Here is a 24485-nt window from a genome sequence, read left to right as displayed (position 1 = left end):
GCTTAATTGGGCCGCGAATTGAACTGCCCATTTTTATTGGACAGGCTTGTCAATTGGCACTCTCCGGTTTCATGATTGCATGGAAACGTAAGACGTGCAAGTACATTTTGCAGTGTGCGCCTGTCTATGTGTGTGTTTGTGGGGGAAAGAGAGAGAATTTAAACTTTTATGCCTCCAAATAAATTCTTTTGTATTCCTTTCATTGTCTCCTGATCTTCTGAGAGTGAGAATTAGCTGTCAACTTTCACTCGGTATTTAAATCAGTGTGTTTATCTCCGCAGACTTGTTTATTTCCACTGGAGACAAATTGATGTCACAGCTGGTCTTGCTTGTTTGAAAACCCCTTGGTGCTGAGAGCTGCCGAAGCAATTTTACCTGTTTCTAGAGCATGTCAGGAAATGGAATACTTATAGCCTTAGTAATTTCCAAGCAGCTACCGAGTTTGGCTGCTGAAGGAATCACAGGAATTATGCCACATCACAAAGTTGCCCATTCTTGCTGAATCCTTAAGCCTACCTTGCATGTTTTGAAATGGCTGTGTTGTTAGTCACAGAGAAGGGAGACTTGTTGTGTTTTATGCTTGTGTTTCATCCCCTCCTGGGGATGAAACGAATGATGTCTAAAGGCTACTGAAGCCATGTCCACATCAGAGGAAATTTGAGAACCTCATCAGACTCTGCCAGAGCAGGACTAGAGTGGGATGTGTCTTCAGATGTAATGCCGTTCTAACTCATGATGCATTGTAACATCTGAACCAACCTCATCCCCCAACAAATAATGATTTGCCATCAGGCCAGGATTTAAGACGTGGTTGAAATCTCATTTGCGAACCATACTTTGGGCAAAATCATAGCTTGATATTGCATTTGAACTAATCAAACATTATGATCTGTGGGGCAGTTTAAGCCTTCCTATAGCTCTCTTTCTTCCTTCTACCCCACCTCCTAAAATGTATGGACCATGAGGACAGCAAGTAGTTGACTGTAATTCACAGGCTGAAGGAGCAAGCCTTTATAGAATGTAGCCTACCTGTGTCCTAAGGCTACTCGTTCATTGTAAAAGGGAGCCAATAGGCTGCTTCATGGATTGTTGTGGTTGTTTAGTCGTTTAGTCGTGTCTGACTCTTTGTGACCCCATAGATCAGAGCACGCCAGACACTCCTGTCTTCCACTGCCTCCCGCAGTTTGGTCAAACTCATGCTTGGTAGCTTCGAGAACACTGTCCAACCATCTCGTCCTCTGTCGTCCCTTTCTCTTTGTGCTATCCCAACATCAGGGTCTTTTCCAGGGTCTTTGTGCTATCCCAACAGCTTTCCCAACATCAGGGTCTTTTCCAGGGAGTCTTCTCTTCTCATGAGGTGGCCAAAGTATTGGAGCCTCAGCTTCACGATCTGTCCTTCCAGTGAGCACTCAGGGCTGATTTCCTTAAGAATGGAGAGGTTTGATCTTCTTGCAGACCATGGGACTCTCAAGAGTCTCTTCCAGCACCATGGATTAGCTTCATGGATTAGCAAGTCTTCATTCTCCTAGTTGAACCATACACACATTTATGGCACCAGGCAACTATGGGCTGAGTGAGATCCAGCTGTTCAACCCCACTCCCTTGCCTCTGAGGACCTTGGTGGGAGCTTGGCAACAGCCAGCAAAGGAAGACTGGTCTCCATCATGGGCCGAGAGAAATCCAGCTGTCCAGCTCCACCCTTGGAGGACCTCAGTGGGAGCTGCTGCCTGATATGACACTAGGAAAGGACAAGGGCATAAATGGATCCTGTAATTTCTGTTCCTGTGCTAGATTTGAGTGTAGTTTTATTTTGAGAATCTTTTGTAAATAGCTTTCACGGCTAGAAAGCAGAATAACAGTATCCTGTGGTATGATCTTTGCATTTAATACCTACATAGATTTGGTGAGCACTTTTGAAGCTCAGTTGTAACCCCTACAACCTTCTTTATGAACCCCAAATAGACTTGTTTCTAGAGGCTGGTGTTATGCCTAACTCCTCTTGCTCTTACATCTGCTTTGAAGAGAATAAACTTGTCACATTTTCCCTGTCTTAGAGCACAGTCATGTAGTAGACAATGCAGCTGATCGTGACTTTCCCCCCCTCTGCCCTTTCCTCTTTTTCTACCCTGTGCCTCACTGAACTGTTTGGCAAGGAGTTTCCTGTGCACATTTGCTTTGTGGCTGGCTAAACACATGCAACTATCACCGCAAACAAGATGAAGTGTTGTGTTTACTACTGGAATCATCTAAACTGTGTACACACTATATACCTTTAGAGCACACTCAAAGCACGTTCTTTCCCTCTAAGAATTCTGGGTACTGTTAAGAGTTGCTGGGAATTGCTAGTGCAGAGAGCGGAGGCTAGTCTGCTTGTGGGGGCAAACTACCACCAGCGTTTAACCCTCTGCTTGCAGGATTTGCACTGGCTGCAAATCTGCAACCAGGTCAAGTCAGTACTAGCCTATAAATCCCTATACAGCCCAGGACCAGATCACTCTGGTTTGTGGGAGAGTTTCTCTGGCAAGTTCCAAAAATCTCAGAAGCCTGGGACTGCCTCTGTTCTGTGGAATCACATTCCTGTCAAGGTACAACAGGCATCCAGAGGATTGGCAGTTGAAATCAATGGAAAATGCCAAATTGGCAAGTTTAACAAGTAAAATTAGAAATCAAGTTGAGGCAAAATTTAAGGAGAATTGGAAAACGTTTGTAGATTATTTAAAAAAAATTGCAAGTAGCCTTAGAGTAAAAACAGCAGTAAAATTTAAATTTGAAAATATTGTGGAGAAGATAAGTCATAGAATAACCATAATGCACAGCATTATTTGGTAAATTAGGGAAACCATGGAGGTGGGGGTAGTCTAAAGCCAAGTGATTGTAAACTGGAAAATGTTGTACCGTAAATTCTTTTGAAATATATAAATAATATATATATATATTTAATGCAGCAGGCATCCACTCTCTGTACTTTTCAGAAATAACCAATACATTTTTGTTCCAACAGGCTTTCCCAGCTGGATAAATGTGTCTTTACCACAAGTCTCCACTTGTTAGAGTTTTTGTTTTGTTTTAAACGTATTTGTTGCTTTTAACTGTTTTAAATTAACTTATATGTAAATGTAAATTTATATGGTGATGGTGGTTTACAAGGCAATTAATTATTATTATTCCATATTTATTTATACCCTGATGTTTCCCTTGACAGGATTCAAGGCACCTTACAGAGAAAAATCAGGCATTAAAATATAATTAGACATTGACAGAATTAAAAATATATACATGTATAAAATCTATTTAAACCATACCAATAATTACAATAGGAACATCATGGCACCATCCTATTCAATTCCCAAAGACCTATAGAACAAGAAAGACAGTAAAGAGAAAGCCAGTCTAGCTTTTTAAGGAGGGAGTTCCAAAGTCTAGGAGCAGCCACTGAGAAGGTCCCCACATTACGTGCCTGTGAGGCTGGTGGGACTGAGAGAAGGGCCTCCCCCAAGATTCGGATGAGGGAATACAGTCTTTCAGATAGCTTGGACCTAAGCTGCGTAATAAATCAATGATAGCTTTTCTACTTTATTAACAAAGTGGGGGTTGGTTTTTTTAAGTACAAAACTTTTTCAAGGTTTTGGAGAAGGTGTCCTAGCGACATCACTGGTGCTGGCCAATCAGTGCCATGCTTCTGCTGTGAAATTGATGTTTCCTTCTCCCTGCTACCCCAAGGCTTAACCCTGGAGGAGAATAAGTATATTTGAAGCGAATTGTGTTGAGGCTGCCGTATGGCTCTATACATGCTTCATCCTTCTCCCAAAATTTCTAGTTCTGGCTTGCTTCTGAATATGGCATCAGCATTCATACAACTGGCTCCACACGTGGCAGGACAAACATGACACACCTAAAAGCACAGTGACCACATGCAAACAGGGTCATTTGCTCAGGCTCTTGTTTCAACAGAATGTGGTTGGGATTGCATGCATGGATCTTTAATCTTGGATCTTTAAACCTTTCAGACATTCAGACATTCTTAAGTGTTTATGCACTAGTTAAGTAGAATAAATTCTACTGATATATATAGAAAGTTTAATTTTATTTGTCTCAACAATATAGGAGCATTAACTGGACTTATTGTGAGCAGCTAAACGTTAATTTAGGAGAAGAAGAGATCATTAGCTCTACTTCAAGGAGGAACATTACAGTTTAATGAGAATTAATAATTTTGCAGTGCATAGGAGCATATTGCCTCAAGCAAGGCATGTTGCAAGCACAGTATTACAAATAGCTATTTAAAATTAATGCCCCGATACTATCACACATTGCTAAATTTTCTATAATGATTTTATGCTGTTCTTGTAGGTAAAATGTATACTCAGGTCACACTGGATATTAACGAATGCTTTTAAAACATGGGCACTTAGATCTTAAACACACTAATTGAAAATCCCATTGAAATCAATGTGACTTACTTACAGGCAATGTGGCTAGGTCTGAGGTTACTGTCAGTAATCTATAAATTACATGAGAGTCAGGCTATTTGATTTAAGTCTATTTAGTTCCACTGAACGCTTGAATTCCTTAGACCAGTCTTCCACCACCTGTGGTCTTCTATATGATGTTGGACTACATCTCCCCTCATTCCTGGCCATTGGCTATGGTAGCTTGGACTAATGTCAGCTGCGGTTCAAAACATCTAGACGGCACCAGGTTAGATCCTCCATTGTTCCATAATCTTAACTTTGATTCATGCACACACCCAGACAGACCCCTGGAGATGACAGTAAAGGGGCCATGGAGCTGCCCTGGGCATTTCTTATTACTCATCTCCAACTCAAAATTCTCTCAGGATTAGGAGATAGAATATTCCTGATGGCATCTAGGTGATATAAACTGCGGAAACACTCTTGCAGCTTCCAGTGACAGCAGGATACTCCTGGTGGTCTATGCTGGCTCCTCGTTGTCCATGTGGCAGACTTGATCTTATGGGTTCTACAGTGTTCACATGGCTGGCTACTCAAAGAGAATGTGGGATGATCTCCTTCGTTATTTCTTTTTAATTTACTACCTGCCCTTCACCCTGGGTATCTCAACCTCTAATGAAGACCCCACTGACACAAAGTCTGAAGATCTTAAGGGGGTCCTCTGTCTCCAGTGCTACTTTGGAAACCTCCAGCATCTCTGGTGAAGCAGCAAAAGGCCCATCTGCAGCAGAGGACCAGGAGGGACCCTGGCTCACCATGATGATGATGATGATGCACATACCGCTTACTTGCCAAAATGGCTTCTAAGTGGTTTACAAGTAAAAAGTGGATAAAAATATAAAACTGTAGCAGCTCCTTCACCTGTGCAATTGGAGGGAGAAGTTGAACATCCCCTCTGCCCAGGGATAACCAGTGTCAGAAAGTGAAGGCACAGGCAGTCCATTGTTGATGGAAGGCACACTTCAAGACCCAAAAGAACCAGGATCCTCGTGGCGGACAAGATGCAAGTGGGAAGGCTGAAAACTGGTGGTGAGCGCAACAGTATTCTGCCCACCTGCGATTTCTAGCAACACTTATTCAAAGATGTATTGACTTCTCCAGAGATCCATGCAAAGTGCAGCTCTATTGCATTTCTAGTCCCAGTCCTGTTCCAAAGGCAATATTCAGAGGCCAGCCATGATCAGATGCCATGTAGTCTTGCTGTGAGGTTCCTGAATGGAGAAGAGGGCACCCCACTTCAGTCCATGTGCAGAAGCCAACTAGAGACAGGCGGGTGGATCTCATTTCACCTCTGGCAATGGGGCAGTGTCCTTCACCACAACCAAGAGCAGCAGGCTAGCTCAGGGCAGCACAGAGCAGGCCAGCTAACACACACACACACACACACACACACACACTTCTGTCCTCTAGCATAGGGGTGGGCAAGCTCTCACCCTCCAGATGTTGCTGAACTGCAACATCCCTCCTGACCATTGGCTGTGCTGGCTGGGGCTGATGGGAGTCAGGGCCCAACGACATCTGGAGGGCCACCTGCTTTAGCACCTTGATGCCGCTCCCCCAGGGCATCTACCGCCTGAGGCAGCTGCCTAACTGTGCATCATGGTAGGGCTGGTCCTAAGAGCCGCGGTGCTGTTGGCCCCACTTCCTTTAATCTTTTAAGGTTGGGTTATTTGTGCTGTGGTGCATGCAACAACCCAGTCTGCAAAGAGGGCAGTTTGCAGGGGACTCAAAGTGATGTTGAGTCCAACGGCAAAGACTTGTCAATTTCAAACTGGGAGCAATTCCTGCTGAAGTCTTGGTGGAAAAGCTGACTTGAATCCCATCCTTCTGGCCCCCTCCTGCCTCTCCTGTCACCCTCTCCCTTTGGGGCACTGCTATATACTTGGGCACAGAACCATGATACAAATTTGCATATATATGCCAATTTACAAATGCCTCTGGGCAAACGGAGGTGGTGGGTGGGTGGAGCCTCCCAAACACCATGCTTAGCAATGTGCCCAGATGCCCTGCAAGCAGAAATTATTATTATTATTATTATTATTATTATTATTATTATTATTATTATTTTAAAGAGAGAACATGGGGGGCTTTCACAAAAGATCTGGGGCTGCAGCTTTCTCCCTCTTGCTGAGAAAGAGAGAAAAACAGACAAGTGGTTTCCTCGCCCTTTTCCTGGAGCTTAATTAGCTCCTCTGCGTGAGTCCCCATTGTGCAAGCTGAATGCTGCGGCAGGCAGGAGGAAGGGAAGGGAAGGGAAGGGTGCCGCATCATCAGTGAGGTCAGACCTGCTGTCCAGTATAGTGGCCTGAGAGTTGCACAGACACATGTCAGGCAGCACTCAGAACTGCAAAGGCTCTAGTTGCAGGTACATGTACATTTAAAGCACATAACTCCCCGCCCCCCTGAATACTGGGAACTATAGTTTACCCTCACAGAACTACAATTCCCAGCAACCTTAATAAGCTACAGTTCCCAGGATTTTTGGGAGAAAGTCATGCTTTTTTGGGATGTATGATACGGATCTGCCCTCTTCTGGGAAAATGCATTTTCTCTCTCTTACTCTAGCTTATAAGGCAGAGAAAATGGACCTTTTTTCTGTCAAGTGATGTATTTTATCAGGCGTCTAATGAGTGCTGCCTGCTTGCAGTGGGTGTGGCCAGAGTTGAATGAAGCCAAAGCCAGAGCTGCAAGTTGGCTCCCACTTCTCTCTCTCTTGGTCTTGGTCTTTCTCTACCACCTGTCTTCTCTCTCTCTTTTACCCCCCCCCCCCAATTTCTCCCCTACTTGCCAACTGCATGAAAGTAGGCCCAGGTGCACTGTAATATACTCTCCATTACAACTGTACATGCAGATAAACTTAGAATGTGCTGCTATCATAAGACAATACTTGGTATGAAAAGTTGGTCTACCGTACTAAGTGAGCCTTAGCGGCCTGTGCTACTGGACTTGCGGTATGTCAGTAAACGGATGGGGACAGAGAAGGAGTGTGGTGGGTATTGAAAGGGGAAGGAGCAAAGAAACTAATGCATGCTGGTCACAGAGGACATGTCCTTCATGTGTACAGGTGGCAATGATTTAACACCTGCTCGTGCTGTCTGCAGAGTGTTCATGTATGGACGCTTGCAAAGCAATGTCTACAAGAAGTGCTTTTTGAAAACCCCAAACCACAGCGCTTCAAAGGCTGAAGTGTGTACACAGCAACATTCTCTTCTGTGCCGGGATCTAATGCCACATACAGACTGTTTAGCATAATTGGTTAATCCAGGACTGTCCTTCAACCTTCCCCCTTTCTGTCCTCATGGTACCGTGAATAAAGAAAAAAGGGTCAAGCCAGAGTTATATGCTGTTTTCCCCTTTGGGTTAAACCTGGTCCATAACTTTGGTTTAACGTTGGTTCAGGATTTAATTAGAGCACACCAGGCACCAGCAGTTGTGCCCTAAATCATCTTATCACCATCTAGCTACTTAATCTTATAAAATGATTAGCATCTTATTACAGTTCTTTATTAAATATTGATGCCAAAGGTTTTCCATTCAGCATTTGCAAATCCTTTTAGTCAATTAACAGTGGAACAAAAAGCATTCCATTACGTGCAAGAGCTACTGTAATTATGTTTATTTTGTACATTAGTACAGTGTGTTTAAAATATGTATGTTTGTGTTTGTGTGCAAATGAATATACATATGTAACTAAATGGGTACCATGAGCAAGACCCAATTTTCTTCACTTACAGATATATTCACTTACTATATATATATATTTCCTTATTGTCTTTCTTACGTATTTCTAAGGCACTTTGCTGGGAAAGGTTTTGAATAGCTCCTACATTTTCATCTCTGCACTAATCCCAGTATAACAAGAAAAATACAGAAATGATTAAAAGTCAATAGCAGAATAATTGCTGGTTGGATATGGTTCATGTTGTTCACAAGACAATTTTTGGCCCAGTTGTTATTGTTGTTTTATCTGCACCCCTATGTGTGTGCGTGTACACCTACACCCACCCACCCTTTCCAACTGAGGACAAAACTTCTTGTATCCAATAGGGTGAGCTATTCCATGAAACCTTACGCCACAATAGATCTTGTTAGTCCTCAGGACATAACAAAACTGTTTTTTGTGTTTGCTGTAATGGGTGAATGTAATGGATTTTTGTCGTGACCACCACTGGAAAGCTTTCTATAGATGTGTTTATACATGCACGGACAGAATTATTTCCCTCTTCCATTGATGGAAATAACTGTGCTAATCTAAGCAGCTAATTAGCAGCGGTAATTAATTCCTCTTAGTAATGGAAATGCATTCTGTGTGTCTTTATATGGCATGTATGTTTCTTAGTGATCCCAGCGGCTGCCAGCTCCAGATTTTGGGGGGCCCCTTGTGTCAGATGCCTTCAATGGGAGCCTCCCTCCACTCTCCGTCCGCCATCATCTTATCTCTCTCCCTCTTTCTGGGCCCAATTCCCACTGCTATCTAGGGGGAAAGGGCAAGTGAGTGCCCTTTGCCTGGTTCCCATCATTCATTGTGCTATCCCTTAAGGACAGAGGGAGAGAGCTGCTAAGCAAGCAGTAATGGCAAGTGGAGCAGCAACAAGGCTCTCATGATCAGGCAGTGGGGAGTCCTGCTCAGTAGCAGGTGCCAGCAAAGCTAACTGCTGATACTGGCCTTGAATGCAACAGCCCCTGTGCCCAGACACCATGGCTGTTTACTGGGTTCCATACTTTTTCTCTGAGTCCACTTAAGGTTGATGCCGGGTGTGTGTGTGTGTGTGTGTGTGTGTGTGTATGTGTATAGATAAGATTTTTATTAACTTTTCTGTTTTACAATTTGAAATACTCTTTTTACGTCCTTAAGATATCAATGACTTCCCTTCTTCTCTTTCCATGGTTCATTTTACATATCACAAATCCCTGCATATTTTACAAAAACCTCTACCATTCAGTATTCCATTATTACATCCATCAAAACATATTCACACTGTTGAATTTATCTTAATGCTGCCAGCGTTTCCAGCTGTACACAGTTATTTCCCATATATTCAATAACCATTTCCCAATCTTCTCCAAATGTTCTTCTTGTTCTCTTATTCTCCAAGTTAAGTCTGTAAAGCTGCTCATATTCTGTCAACTTAAGTTGCCGTTCTTCTTTGGTTGGGACCTCGCTCGTTTTCCAATTTGGGGCTAACAAAACACGGGCCGCAGTAGTGGCATACATAAACAACCTTTTTTGACGCCTGGGAATTTCAGTCTGAATTATCCCCAACAAAAAGGACTCTGGTTTTTTTGGGGGGAAGGCACAAAACAAGCCTGCAAGTAATAGATGAAACAGTGTTCAATGGGCTATTTTACTCCTTTTTAAATTTCCCCCCACTGGAAAAGTTTGACAACCACAACACGTCATTCATTGATTTGTTCAATGATTTAAAATGTCTTGATAGACTAAAAAAGAATTGCTCCTTGTATGTGAGAGAGGAGGCAATGATTGAGGTGATCCTTGTTGTGTGACACATGCATGAATAAATATGTATAGGACTGCATAACTAAAACACATATATGTATTTAAAATAAATAAATTCAGGCCACCTTAAAGGACAAATCCTTGCAAGGCCGCTTAAGAGTTAAAATATGATCACCATTTCAAAATACCTAGTACATAATAAAAACAAGCAATGATTTTAAAATCACCCCTCCCGCCCAACCTACACAAATCTAACAGAATATACAATTCAGAACCACCAGCAGTGTCATAAAACAACCCTAACAAACCACTCCAGGAAAAGCCAAGGAAAACAAATAGGTTTTTAAGGCCCTCATAAAATGAAAGAGTGATACTCAGCTAAGATTTCGTTAATCTGGTGACAACCTTAGAATCTGGAGATTGGCCCGGCACACAAATCTACTGGGCTATGCATCTGTAAGGTACAGACATTTGTTATTCTGACTCTTCTGTCATTCCTTTTACATGAAAATAGTATTATTCAGAACCGAGGAAGACTCTCAACCCTCCAAATTTCATTTTGTGGCTGTCATTGGGGGACTTTCCAAAAAAACAAACTATTCATTGGAACAATGAAGATGCCCCTATCAAAGGTTTAGGTATACAGTGGTACCTCGGGTTACATACGTTTCAGGTTACATATGCTTCAGGTTACAGACTCCGCTAACCCAGAAATAGTGCTTCAGGTTAAGAACTTTGCTTCAGGATAAGAACAGAAATCGGGCTCTGGTGGCGCGGCGGCAGCAGGAGGCCCCATTAGCTAAAGTGGTGCTTCAGGTTAAGAACAGTTTCAGGTTAAGAACGGACCACCGGAATTAATTAAGTACTTAACCCAAGGTACCACTGTAGTTTCTTTGAGATAGCCCTTGGTAGACTTCAGCATCCCATTTCATTGGAAGTGGAACTGAGGCGATGACAAAACACATTTATTTCTCTGGTTACCATGATACAGAATTTCTGTGGCAGAGTTGGAAATGGAACTTGGGGCCTCTGAATCCCAGGACGGTGCTTAAGGAATGAGATGATCACCCTCTGCAGAGCACCCCCCCTCCCTTCCCACCATATCTGGAAAGACAGGCCCAGCTGTTAGTTCTTTTTATCCCTGGCGCCTGCTTTGCATCTCCAAGGCTTTCCTCAAAAGGAAGTTAAACACGTTTTTGTTAACATGAAAGCTGAGAATCCGCTTTATATTTCTAATCAGGGATCCAACAGGTTGCAAGGGCCACCAAGGCCAGCTTCTAATCTAAACTTCGCAGCTGCCTCCTCCGTTCCATAAAAAGATGACCCTCAACTCTTGATCCTAACTTTGGAGGTGGGCGTTTGTGAGGGTGCATGGATAGAGAGCTCAGCTTTGCAGCTGAAGGCTATCACAGCAGAAAAGGAAAGCATAATCATAAACACGCTCACATGCATATACGGACTTGGATGCAACTTGCGGCATTTACAGGTGCGGTTGCAAGCCCTTGGATCATGAATGCCGTTTCTCTTAAACTCATAGAGGAAGCTGATGACAAAAAAAAAAATCATTTAAAAAATTGTCCAGAAGCACCTTATGGACCAACTAAGTTTCTTCTGGGTATAAGCTTTCATGTGCATGCACACTTCAGATACCCATCTGAAGAAGTGTGCATGCACACAAAAGCTTATACCAGAACAAACTGAGTTGGTCCATAAGGTGCTACTGGACAATTTTTTAATTTTTTCAATTTTTATTTCCACTGCGTCAGACCAACATAGCTACCTACCTGAATCTAAAAAAAAATCATGTGCAGTGATTAGTTCAGCTGAATCCCAAGAAAGCATACACAGCACTGCAATCTTAGTGAGCAATGACCAGCTCTCATGGAATAAAAGAAAGCACTTTATCTAATTTTTTTAAAAAACCTCTGTATTTTCAAATTGCTATGGCTGTGGGAGGACAACATATATTTAGTTGTCCGTCATCCGCTGTTACAGAGGCCCAGCTGGCTTTCACTAGAAGCTGGGCATTTTGTACCATTGGTCCAATGCTGTTCAACACTCTTTCAGCAGAGATGGAGCAGACAGTTGTTTTCTCCAAGGCCTTTGACGCTGTTTAATTTAAATTTTTGCTTAGCTAGTCACCACAATGATTTGTAAACTCCCCCCCCCCTCAAAAAAACAGGTGTTTTGTCTTTTTAACATTGTACAGTGGTGCCTCGCAAGACGAAATTAATTCGTTCCACGAGTTTTTTCGTTGTGCGAGTTTTTCCGTCTTGCGAAGCACCACTGCATTTAAACACTAACAACAGCAGGGAGGGGCGGGGAGAATCAGGACAGCTGCCGCAGCCGGTAACTCGGACTCACCCGCGCCTTGTGGCCACTGCACGACGCGGCTGCTGGAGGGCGGCGGGGCTCAGGAGCGCGACTCTGGCTGCAACGCTGGCTGCTGGCGGCAACGGCTCTCTGAGAGGAGCGCGCAAGGGCAGTGGGCAGCGGCGTGAGGCAGCCGGAAGGTCGGCCATCAGCCGGAAGGTGGGAGGGAGCCGGAGGAGTCGTCAGCCGGAAGGTGGGAGGGAGCTGGAGGAGCGGGGAAGCGAGTGTGCGTGCGTGCAGTGACTGTCGCCATGACAGGAGAGGCAGGGCCGTTTCGTCTAGTGAAGCAAGCCCTTAGGAAAATCCGTCTTGCGAAGCACCTCAGAAAACGAAAAACCCTTTCATCTAGCGAGTTTTTCGTCTTCCGAGGCATTCGTCTTGCGGGGTACCACTGTATTCTGTCCTGATACTTTATGATATGGCGGTATAGAAATACTCTTATAAATAAACAAATACATGGTGATTATGCCCGGGTCTGATCAAATCTTGCTTTGCGCCAATCCCACTACTGTTCAAATGGCATCTCAACAGCAACAAACACCCATGTTGGTGATGTGTGTGTGAATAAGACAATGTAGGTTTGGCTAGAGGTGAGCTGGTTTACCCAAGTGTGGAATGGCCCTCTCTGATCTCCTGCACAACCATTTCCTTTGTTCTCTGTTGCATTGTTCGCTCCACTGTTGAGAACTTCAAATGCTTCCTAGGTTTATATATATATATTCCAATATATGCCTTTGGTGTTAAGTCTAACGAAATCTCTCTCTGTCTGAGGTGAAATACACAGGGCTTGCCAAAAGCCATCCAACATCACTGAAGACGGAAAACATATATAAACATTTCAGTTTCACCTTTTTCTTTTCCTATGAGAATTTATAATAGGAACAATGAACTTGACCTGGTGCATTTCCTGTGGGTATAATGTGACCCGCAAGGGTTAATGGCCTGTGGGTTTGCCTTGGGCTATCATCTCCCCCAGCCACTGATTAATCCTGAGCCCCCATCATTATCCCTTAAATGGAGCCTTTGAATTGAAAATTATTTTGGAATGGAATTTGCTGCTACACTGAGCTTCATTCATCACACTGAACTTGCCTCCTCCCTCAGAGTTAGATGCATTTGCTTGGCTGAGGGTAACTGGTTGGACGGCCTCTGCTAATTATCTTAAAGAGTAAATAAAAGGAGAGATTAAAGGGCTGGAAAAGTGGAGTGCAACATCTCTTACTTGTCTGCATTAGAGTTTCACTGGTAGCCTTCAGTATATATATACTGTGGGCTATATTCTTCCTAGTACAAATGCAACACTTCCAGTCTGCTGCTATGGGGAGGGGGGTTTGAGATTAAACAGCTCGCCAGCAAATTCAGGTTGCACAATTAAAGTGGATTTGGCACTCTTTGGTAACAAACTTGATTCATTAAAAAAGTCCAGCCTTCAGCAGTAAGGAAAGTGATGGGGAAATGCACTGGAAAGTGTGGGATAACAGTTGCTTGACATTGTATAATCTTCCCACAAATAACCCAGAACGGATGCTAAATAAACACTCGATGTCACATAACCTCCTTACAAATTTAGTGCAAGCAAGCCAAGATGAATGCGTAATGAACAGGTCTGGAAGCCCTCAAAAAGTCTTGTGGCACCTTGAAAACTAGCAAATCTTAGTGTGGCAAAAGCTTTTGTAGATCAGAGTCCGCTTCGTCCACTGTATGGCTTGTGATGCTCAATTGTCAGGAGGGTAGGGGCACAAAATGAATATGGAAAAGTTGGAATAAAATGGCAATGGAATGCTAAAGGATAATCTGTGGGTGATTCCAGAATGAATTCTCCTAGTACTAAATCACTGCTTTTCTAATATAAGCTACAATTGGGATTTCAATGGTCAGCAGTTTTTTTGTGCATTTGCTATTTTCTGTTTGTACCGATGGAACTGATCATAGCTGTGTGGGCACAAAGGGCAGTTCCTTCTCTCCCTACTGCTGTACCTCCCCTCTTCCTTCCCTCACGCTCTCCCTAGCTTTCAGAGAAGGGGTCCATAGATGTCTGATACCTGGGAATTTGAAGAAAAAGGCAGCAGTCCTTAAGAGACCCAAAATAAGCCCTGAAGGTAAAGAGGAGTAATGTATGAATGAAAACAGGGTTCTTGAAGAGGATGGATAAGAAAAAAATATATCCCTGAATCACGTGGCAAAATAATGCAGAAGATGATTCTGAATATACCATTTTAACAAAGACACACAGTTAACACCAGCCGTACTCTGAGAGGAACCCCTTTATTATGTGAATCTCACTGTGTGCTTCTCCTTATCATGGAGCTTCCAGACCACCGGAGGTCTAAGTGAGCAGGAGTCTTGTTTGTTCCAGCCTCTGAATAGTTTTCTTCCCAAGACTGCTGGGATAATAGAAGCCTGTGGAGCAGAGGTAGGAAGCTCTTTTTAGTCTAACTACACCACTAGTTTTAAAGTGGCTGGTGGGAAGGGAACCAAGCACGTATATTCTTCTTTCTCCCCTTCCCTGCCTTTCACCATCTCAAAGACAGTTTGCACGTTAATTTAATTGCAGAGCACCCATAAGCAGAACACTTTGAGTTTCCAACACTGAGCTCCGTGGGACTGGAACTGCCATTTCTCATCCCAACTGGGTTTCAAGGAAGCCATTGTGGTATCTTGTATCCTTTCCAATGACATAATCAAAGAGGTTCAGACACTACCTATTATATATACGGGGGAAATTGTGGCTCGCAGTATAGGACGGATGTTCTGCCATCGTGACCGGTGCTTTCCCCATGAAGCTGCCTGCCAGCATTGGTATGGATGCTAAGGCTGCGTACATACAACATTTTCTTCTAGAATTATCAATTCCAGCTTCAGTATCTCAGTGGTTGCCATTAGTGGGGCTGCTGTCTTGTAGGATGACTATGCATGGCAACTGGCCATAGCCTATTTAAACAATGCAAATGATAATTGAGGCTGAAACATTTAGACAGCAATCCTACATATGCTATGCACAACACTCTTTGGAAATAAGTTCATTTGAACTCAAGGGGGTTTGTGGCTGAGTAGACATGCATAGTAAAGGTAAAGGGACCCCTGATCGTTAGGTCCAGTCGCGGATGACTCTGGGGTTGCGGCGCTCATCTCGCTTTATTGGCCGAGAGAGCCGGCGTACAGCTTCCAGGTAATGTGGCCAGCATGACTAAGCCACTTAGCCATCATTATTGGGTTGGAGTAAGCCATTGTGACCCTTTAGACCTATCTAAAAGGTGCTTGTTTATTGGACAGCACCTTCTTTTGTAAGTTTTGAAATTACTTTGAATATACTGTGTAGGTATTTGCAGGGCTTTTTCCCCAGCTGGAACTCACTGGAACTCAGTTGGTTACCATTGTCATTATAAGAGAACATGGTGAGTTCCAGCATCTTTTTCCCCTAGAAAAATAGTACTTTGTTTGCAAACAAACAAAATATCCTTGATGTCATGAACTGGCAGTACAACGGGGAGGTGGAAGAAGATCCTGGGTGTGGGTGTGACTGGGGATGGAGAAGGAGAGGCTGGTGTAGAAAGTACACACCGGACACCCACTGTTCGTTATTTGAATCTGTCTCTTATGTAAATCCTGTGTAGTATGAGTAAGAAAGATGTTATACAGCCCAAACATTGATTGTGAATCAAGTCCCTCTGCTGTAGTGTCCCTGGGAATATATTTACCAAGCCAGTGGTGGCATCTCCTTATGTGATGGGTTAACTGGGATTATTTTCCCGGCACTTGCCTAGAGCAAAGAAAAATATATTCAAGTTGAATATCCCTTCTTCCTATGGTTTGATGGGGCCAGAGCGTCCTGGGGCAAAGGTACAGCTTCCACCTGTGTTTTAATCTTGGCACATCTGAGTTTACAGATTAAACCCTGGAGGGTGCCCAGCTGGCTGACATGGACAAAGGGGCCACCCACAACTCCTTAACTTTATTTGGAGTGCAGCAAGCCTAGCATTGCGCTGTGTACAGCCTTTTGTGTTTTGGCAAGGAAGCTGGATTGGGGGAGGGTGAAGGCGAGGGGAACCAGGAAGACGAAAAGGAAGCAGGGCGATCGAAAAGATGCTTTCACTTTGCAGACGGTTCTCCGTGATTACAAAACTAGTACTTAAAACCATTTGTACGGCGTTTTGACAAAGAGAGAGGGAGAGATTTATATTGTTTATTGGGGTCTTTGATAGAAACTGGAACTGAGGTTGTTATAAGAACTCTGGAAATAGTAAGCAATTAAAACGAGACAGCTGTTACTCAAGTCTTTTCCAGTCTCCCAGGAACCCAGCTCATATTGCAGCCTGAGTGCATGCTGCTTTTCATTGGCTCCAGGCCACTGTTTATGTCACAGCCAAACGGGCCTCAATTTTAGTTTGGCCTGAAGGAGAGTAAGGGGGAAAAAATTCTGATACTTGGACAGTATTTTAGAAGCGCTGAGCCACAGTGCTTCAGATGTAAAAGGCACCCCTCCCAGAAGTGGTTCAGTTTTGAAGAGGACACTCCTCTGTTTGCAAGTCTGCCTGGTCCAAGTCCAATTGAAAGATAAAAGTTCCCTAAGCAGGAGGAGGAGCAGCAGCCCTGAAGTTGCTATCAACAGTTAGGACTTGGGCAGCAGACTGAGGCCACAGTTGCACCCAGGGCTGGCCCAAGACATTTTGGCACCTCAGGCAAACCACAAGATGGAGCTTCCCCTGCCAGGGAAGAAGGGGTGAATGAAGATCTACATTGGGAACAAAGGAATAAATACCTACATTGGGGAAAAGGGGGAGGGGAATCAAATCAAACCTTACCCAAGAGTTGAAGTGGGAATCAAAGGCTGTTGCAGGGTGTGAGTGGGTGGGTGTGCTGGGAATGACACCAGGTGGGTGCAGAGTCCAAGAGACCCCAGAGATTACCAGGTCCTCCTTAGGAGTAGGAGGAAACCAGCAGCACTTTCTATATGCCGAGAGGCCACTGCAGAAGCGGCATGGGGGAGCTGCCAAGGAGGCAGCAAGTCTGGCCTCTGAGGGATGTGCTGTGGCCATCATTGCTACTGTGGTCATGGAGATGGCAGAAGGCGATGCATTCTGTGGCGGCTGGAATTGGTGCCCCCCTGGGGCAAGCTTGCATTGCCTCATGGGTGTGCCAAGCATGTTCACAGAAGAACCATGTTCACAGAAGAAGACCTTGCTAGATCAGGCCAATGGCCTATCTTGACCACAGTAGTCACCCAGATGCCTGTGGGAAACCTGCAAGCAGGACTTGAGCATGAGAGCACTCACTCTACCTGTGGTTTCCAGCAACTACATAGCTGCCTCTGACCATGAAGCTAGTAGCCTTTGTTAGCCTCATCCTCCATGAATTTGTCTAATCCTCTTTTAAAGCCATTCAAGCTGATGGCCAACGCTGCCTCGTGTGAGAGCAAGTTCCATAGTTTACTATGCACTGTGTGAAGAAGTACTTTCATTGATCTCTACTGAAGTCAAAGTCATGCTGAGGGCAGCGCATAGCTCACAAATGTTTGCCTCTGCCTTCTAAGGCACAGGGATCCCTGTGGGACTGCAGTCATCAACATACCGTATTTTTCACCCTATAAGGCGCACTGGCCCATAGGGCGCACCTCGTTTTTTGGGGGGGAAATTTTAAAAAAATTATTCCCCCCCCCCAGTCGCGGGGCTGGGGCGGGGGGAGCCTGAGCTTCCCCCGACCCCAGCCCCCAGAACAGGCTGCTGCCTGCAAGCCTTGCGAGCCCACGGGAACTCCCGCACCGACCCCTCTCTCTCTCCAGGCTTCAGCGAAAGCCTGCATTCGCCCCATAGGATGCACACACATTTCCCCTTCATTTTTGGAGGGGAAAAAGTGAGTCCTATAGGGCGAAAAATATGGTGCTTGGTCAATTTACTTGGGTAGTTTTTAGATGAAGCGATGGACAATTTTGACACTTGGGTCATGTCCCCGGAACGAGTTATATAACCAACTGTGAGAAGAAACTTTGCACAGTTGAAGATCTCGCCCTTAGCAAAAAAAGGTAGATGGACTTCAGCTGAAACTGATATTTATTTCGTAAAAGGAAGGAAGGGAAATCTGCGAGTACTGCTGCCCACAAAACATGGCTGATGTTTGTGCAATACTCAGATTCCAATCAGGCCCAAAGTGTGGTGGTGATTTCATTTTATGGAAGAACAAAAATTAATCTAAGATCACTTTGTCGTGAAGGGTAATTTCAAAGCTTTTGTATAAAACAGCACAGGACAAAGTAAGGGAGGGAAACAGACTGAAAAAACCCCTTAAGGGAGGAAGGGAGGATGAGTGTCTCTGTGCTAATGCATTTGATGAGCATTATCAGGAAACAGCATGTAGCTCGAGTCCCATGAAAAGTAAAATAGCACCAAAAAAGGGGGGAGGGACTAAGTGAAAAGTGTTGAGCACATTACAGATACCATTACCATTCTGAGTGACGAAAAGTTCCTCAGAGACCAAGTTCTCTCAATGTGGTAATTTCCACAAATCTTCTTTCCAGCCTTTTTGCATTTGGAATATGGTCAAACCACAGTTGTTTCATTCTTCAGATCTGTTGGTCGGCAACTGCATTGGCTGGAGGACTAGGTTGCTAAGCCTAGAGCAGCAATCTTAGGTTACAGGTGGGATTGATGAAATCAAATTTGGTTGATTGGATCACTGCCCATGGCCAGGATGGAGATGCTCCAGCCTCTCAGATGTTGCTGAACTACAACTTCCATTACTACAGAAAGCTTCTCAGCCCTGCCCTATGGTATTGATCTTTTCAAATAAACAATTACTCTAAAATGATCCATAGCTCACCCGTAAATGCAAGCCATCCAGCAGTCAGGTGGGTGCTCCCTTGCAGCCTTCAGCATCCAGGGTCCCTTACAAATGTTTTGGACTTCAACTCCCAGCATGCTCTGCTCAGTGGGGCTAATGGCAGCTGCAGTCCAGAAACATCTGGAGGGTAGCAGGTTAGTGGATGACAACTTTCTTTCAAAACAATGCACCAAACATTCTGCTTTCAAGTTCCAAAATGGAGACTGTTTGTCTTAACTGAAAACAGCTATCTTCTTGGAATTAAAACAAGTAATTAGAGGGCTGTTTTGAAATACTACTGTCTTTCTAAAAGAACAACAGCAGCAGCTGTAACTACTAGGACTGCCCATCACTATGTTTCACTGTGAAAGCCAGAAAAAAATGCCATCAAAAGGAGATGCGGCAAACTCCAAAGTAGGTTTGCTTTTTTGCCTCTCCGAATAACAGAAGTTTTTACTAACCACTTAAAGAAACACTGAACAGGAAATATAAAAATAGTTATGCGAGAAGCTCTTTCCCTCTGAAAATATTATTTTAGCATACCTTGTGTATAGTGTAATAATTCCAAACGAAACATTGTTAAAAGTGCAAAAATAAGCAGGCTTGAAACATGCTATGGAGCATTTCAGGATGATTAATAGCTCAGGACTGAAAAAGTGAGTGACAAGACAGAGAGAGAATGAGAGTGAAGGATGGCTTAAGGCAGCTGGGAGAGTGCGGGAGAATTTACAGCTGACTAGGGATGGACGAATCTGTCGGGTTTGGTTCTCCCAGTTCCTGATTCCACCCCCGGTCTTAAATTCAGTTCTCCATTCTGCAGCAATTAGAGATAATAAAAAAAAGATCCTCATGGAAATTCACCAGCATTTTGCTGTGAATTTCTCCTAGCTGACACATTTTTGCATGTTGTTTTGAAAATATATACATTTTAAAAGCAAGTTACTCTAATAATTTTAGGGTGTGTGTGTGTGTTAAATTTTTATATCTCCCTTCATCCAAAGATCATAGAGTGAGTTACAATATATACAACATATTTTATATATGCATATATGTTTGATTGTGTGTATAATTTTCACTAATATAGGAATACTTTAATATATGCATATTTGTACACCTTACTTGGCTGAAGTGACTGCATTGCAAAATTAAGATAAATGTTAATTTTGAATGTTATCTGTCTTTCTGTTGCATATCGCTTCAGAAAGCGTTAAATTAGGGTGGTTTGCCTTTAAATGTGAACTGAATTTAATTTCTCCACCATCCCTACACCTGACCAATCTGATTTATATGTTTGGAATTTTATTATTTGTTTCAAACATATTCTATTGTGCAGTGCTGCCCTTGATTCAGAATTGCTTCAGCTTTCACATATGATCATGGTTTCAGTGCAGTCAATGCTATTGATTAGTAGATAAGGTGGTAGATAAGATTTGAGGGCTATTTCATACATTATGCAGGATAAACCTGGATTTACCTCCTAGTGTACACTCAGCGGGGAACTGTGGCTAATTCTGGTCCCCCAGTGGGTTTGCTTATTTGATGCAAGTGTGTGAAAACATTAATCTTTGTCACATTCACACCTTACACTTTTAGGTGAAAACATATTGGGAGTACAGCTCGAAATAAAAAACAACAAGGAAGGCATGATATAAAACTGCAAAATAAACACTGTTTAATGCAAACGTGTGTAATGAAATCAAAATAGTTTTTTAAAAAATTAAATAAAAAGTCACATCAGGAAGCTGCCGTTTTAAGGGGTTTTTTGTCTCTTTTTGTTTCCTCAGGATGCTCCCTCCCCCAGCAAATTTACAGGTGTGTTTTCATCCCTGTAAATTTACCCTTGCGTAGTTGGTGTTGGCATTCTAAATACTAAATGCACACTAGGAGAGCAAAGAGTTTTAGGATGCCAGCGCCCTCATTCCTTTGCTCCAGTCCTCTGAGGCTGATTTTAATTTAAAAACAAATACAACAGAGACACACACTTGTATGTAATGTGTAGTTTGGCCACAAGATTGGGCTTTTGTTAGTTTTGGAGGAACGCCATAGTTGAGAGGCACAGCTACCAAAAACATTGCTGTATGTATCCTTGCAGTCCTGATGGCATGTGAACAAGAAGGTGTTGTAAGACAATTGTAGGACTAAATTCTGTATTATTGTAAGCACGTAGCTCAGAGGCCTGTTGAAAAAGAAATGTTTTTGCCTGGTGCATAAAGGCATGTCATGATGGCACCAGGTGAGCCTTCCTGGAGAGAGCCCTGGAGTGCAGCAGCATCTGGAGGTCCACATCCATCCCCTAGGGACATCAAGTTATGAGATGTGGATACAATGGTGTCTCCCCTATCCCCTCCATTTTCCTGATTACAGATCCCTTTTCATATACTGTATATGTATTTGCCCACCAGTTGATGTTTTATCTGAACAGTGTTTACAAGGTGTTGATTAATAACTTGGTCCTCATAAACAGGAAAGACAGAACCCTTAAAATAAATCCCCTGCTTTGCTTTTTAGAGAAAACCAACAAAATAAGAGAACTAAATAATCAGTGCCATTAGTTGTTTTGATCAGATTGGAATCTTAAATGCCGAAACAGTAAGAATCTCTGTATAGCACAGTGTAGCAGAATATTGACAGTGTAACTACCGTATTTTTTGCTCTATAAGACTCACTTTTCCCCTCCTAAAAAGTAAGGGGAAATGTGTGTGCGTCTTAAGGAGCGAATGCAGGCTGCACAGCTATCCCAGAAGCCAGAACAGCAAGAGGGATTGCTGCTTTCACTGCGCAGCGATCCCTCTTGCTGTTCTGGCTTCTGAGATTCAGATTTTTTTTTTCTTGTTTTCCTCCTCCAAAAACTAGGTGCGTCTTGTGGTCTGGTGCGTCTTATAGAGTGAAAAATACGGTATTTCCATAGCTTTCTACAGCATTACTGTCCAGGTAATTATTTTGAAATGTTAGGTTCTAACAATTTATTATGAGGCCTACATTATGTGATGTTTTATAATAATGTTTTGAACAGGGAGACCCGAAAGACAAATAATTTTTTTAGTAGTTCACTCAGATTTGGATGTTTTCATTACCTCACAAATGGGTAACCTAATTTGTATCAAAAAGGCCCATCGTAGTGATATCCTGGCTGAATTATTTTATCCAATGCCTGACGCTTTGCTATTGATCCTTCTGTTGTGCCATATGCTACTCATGGTACAACTTGCGTTAGCGACAAAACGTGCTTTGTGACAAGTACAACATTAACAATATGTGGTGATATCATGCATGGCATGGCTTTTGCCTGGCTTTGGCTCATGGGGAGAGAAAGGGCTTTTGCAGTGCAAAGCTGCCAGGAATGATTGCCAGTGCAAGAGTTTTCCAGAACTGCTTCCATAACTGTTCCTTGACTGTAATTAGAGCAAAATGTACAATTAGTGCTGCAGTTACAATCTTTGTTTACTGCCTAAAAAGCAAAGCAAAACTCTCCTGTTAACAGAGTTTCCTTTGTAGTGGCATGAAGCTAAGGTTTGTTGCACAAAACCAGCACAAAAAAACCATTGGCACAGGTTTGGGGAGATAGGACAATCCTACGTTATGAATGTTATTATAAGTTGTTTCAGTGGGATTCCTTGACCACAATTGTCCATGCGTTGGTAATTTCACACTGGACGACTGCAATGCACTCCATGTGGGGTTATGTTTGAGGTTGGTCTGCAGGTTGTAGGTGGTGCAGAACACAGTCAGCAGGTTCCCTATGGGGACAAGCTACTGACAGTATATAACACTTTGCTTGTGGGATTTGCACTGGCAATCTGCTACTGGGTCAAGTTTGAAGTGTTACTACTAACATATGAGACCCTATGAAGCCCAGGATCAGTGTACTTGAGAGATGGCCTGATTCCTTATGCTATATATACCCAGCAAGTCACTGCAGTCTGTAGGACAGCTTCTCCTTCATTTCCCTATTGCTGTATGTTTTTTGATAATGACAGATATTCTCTCTATCACACTGAACTGTCAGGCAAGTGATAAAATCATAGAGATGGAAGGACCTTAGAAGTCATCTACCCTGCACAAAGAAACAGAAAGTTGGTTTGTAGGAGGAGGAAAACAAATTGATGTATTTTGATGTAACACTAAACCATAGTGTTACATGAATGACATACACTGGTACCTCGGGTAACATATGCTTCAGTTTACAGACTCTGCTAACCCAGAAATAGTGGTTCAGGTTAAGAACTTTGCTTCAGGATGAGAACAGAAATCGTGCTCTGGTGGTGCGGTGGCAGCAGGAGGCCCTATTAGCTAAAGTGGTGCTTCAGGTTAAGAACAGTTTCAGGTTAAGAACAGTCCTCTGGAACAAATTAAGTACTTAACCCGAGGTACCACTGTACAGGCTTATGTGATCTTTAACTTATCTGAAATAGCTGTGAGGAGATTACTGGAAACATTTGCTTCTAGTTTAAATTAATTGCAATTTGTTATTTCATCCAAAATGGAACAAACTATAGTAAGTTTAAATGATGGTTTATCTAAACAAGCCAAGTTCAGACTGTGGTTTCTGATCTTAACTTGTTTGAATATATACCATATTTAAAATTAACTACATTTCCTAGTTTGGATGAAACGATTGACGGTGACTAGATTAAAATGGAAACAGATGCTTCTAATCTGCAGCCAGTTGAGGGAGGAGAGCAGGCTTGTGTATGTAACACTAAACTATGGTTTAGTCACTATGGTGCTACATCCAATGCAGGTCAATATTTTATGGTAACATATCGGAGAAAATGAGAGCAAGGCACTTGAAATGAATAATGGTAGGAGCAAAAGGATATTGGAAGTTAACAAACGCTGCTGGTAGAATTTTAGATGCTTTCGTTCAGAACCAAATGTTCCACATCAGATTTTCTTTCTTTGAAGCATTATCACTGATCATGCTTCTTGTAATCAACCAAGAATCAGGAAAAATGTGACTTCCTGATGCAGTCTCTTCTTTTTATTGATCCCTGTTGTGTTTTATATTTCTCTAGTTGGCTTTTCTAGCCTAGAACATTTCTGAAATGACATGCCTCACTGGGATAAGTGCAAAATGCCTTGAGGACCACAGTTTCTAATCCTTAACATAATTTTCAAGACAATCCAATTGTATATTAGCTCTGAAGGAAACCCCAGTATGTTCAATGGGGTTTACTTCTAGGATGTATTTAAGACATTTGTAGGTTGCCCTTCAATTTGTCAAAACTTCCAAGGCAGCTGACAACAAAATAAGACAATATCAACTGCACATTAGAATTGAAGGCACAGTGGTAGGAGATAAGTTGTTGGCATAAAGGTTCTCCTCATGATTTTAACTTGCTCCATATTTCATCTTAATGGCAAGGGGA

The 24485-nt window shown here is 42.9% G+C and overlaps 1 long non-coding RNA gene across 1 annotated transcript in view; it reads left to right on the top strand.

The window, feature by feature from the left end:
* LOC310661097 overlaps positions 1–14503 on the top strand; it is a 43512-nt gene extending 29009 nt beyond the window's left edge. Inside the window, exon 7 of the long non-coding RNA XR_014503701.1 lies at positions 14313–14503. This is a non-coding gene — a long non-coding RNA (uncharacterized lncRNA). The remainder of the gene's footprint in view (positions 1–14312) is intronic.
* Positions 14504–24485: the final 9982 nt, after the last annotated feature.

The sequence above is a fragment of the Podarcis tiliguerta genome (genome assembly GCF_965153285.1).
Source record: "Podarcis tiliguerta genome assembly, chromosome: 12".
Taxonomy (NCBI): domain Eukaryota; kingdom Metazoa; phylum Chordata; class Lepidosauria; order Squamata; family Lacertidae; genus Podarcis; species Podarcis tiliguerta.
This window is presented reverse-complemented; position numbering and strand designations above follow the sequence as displayed.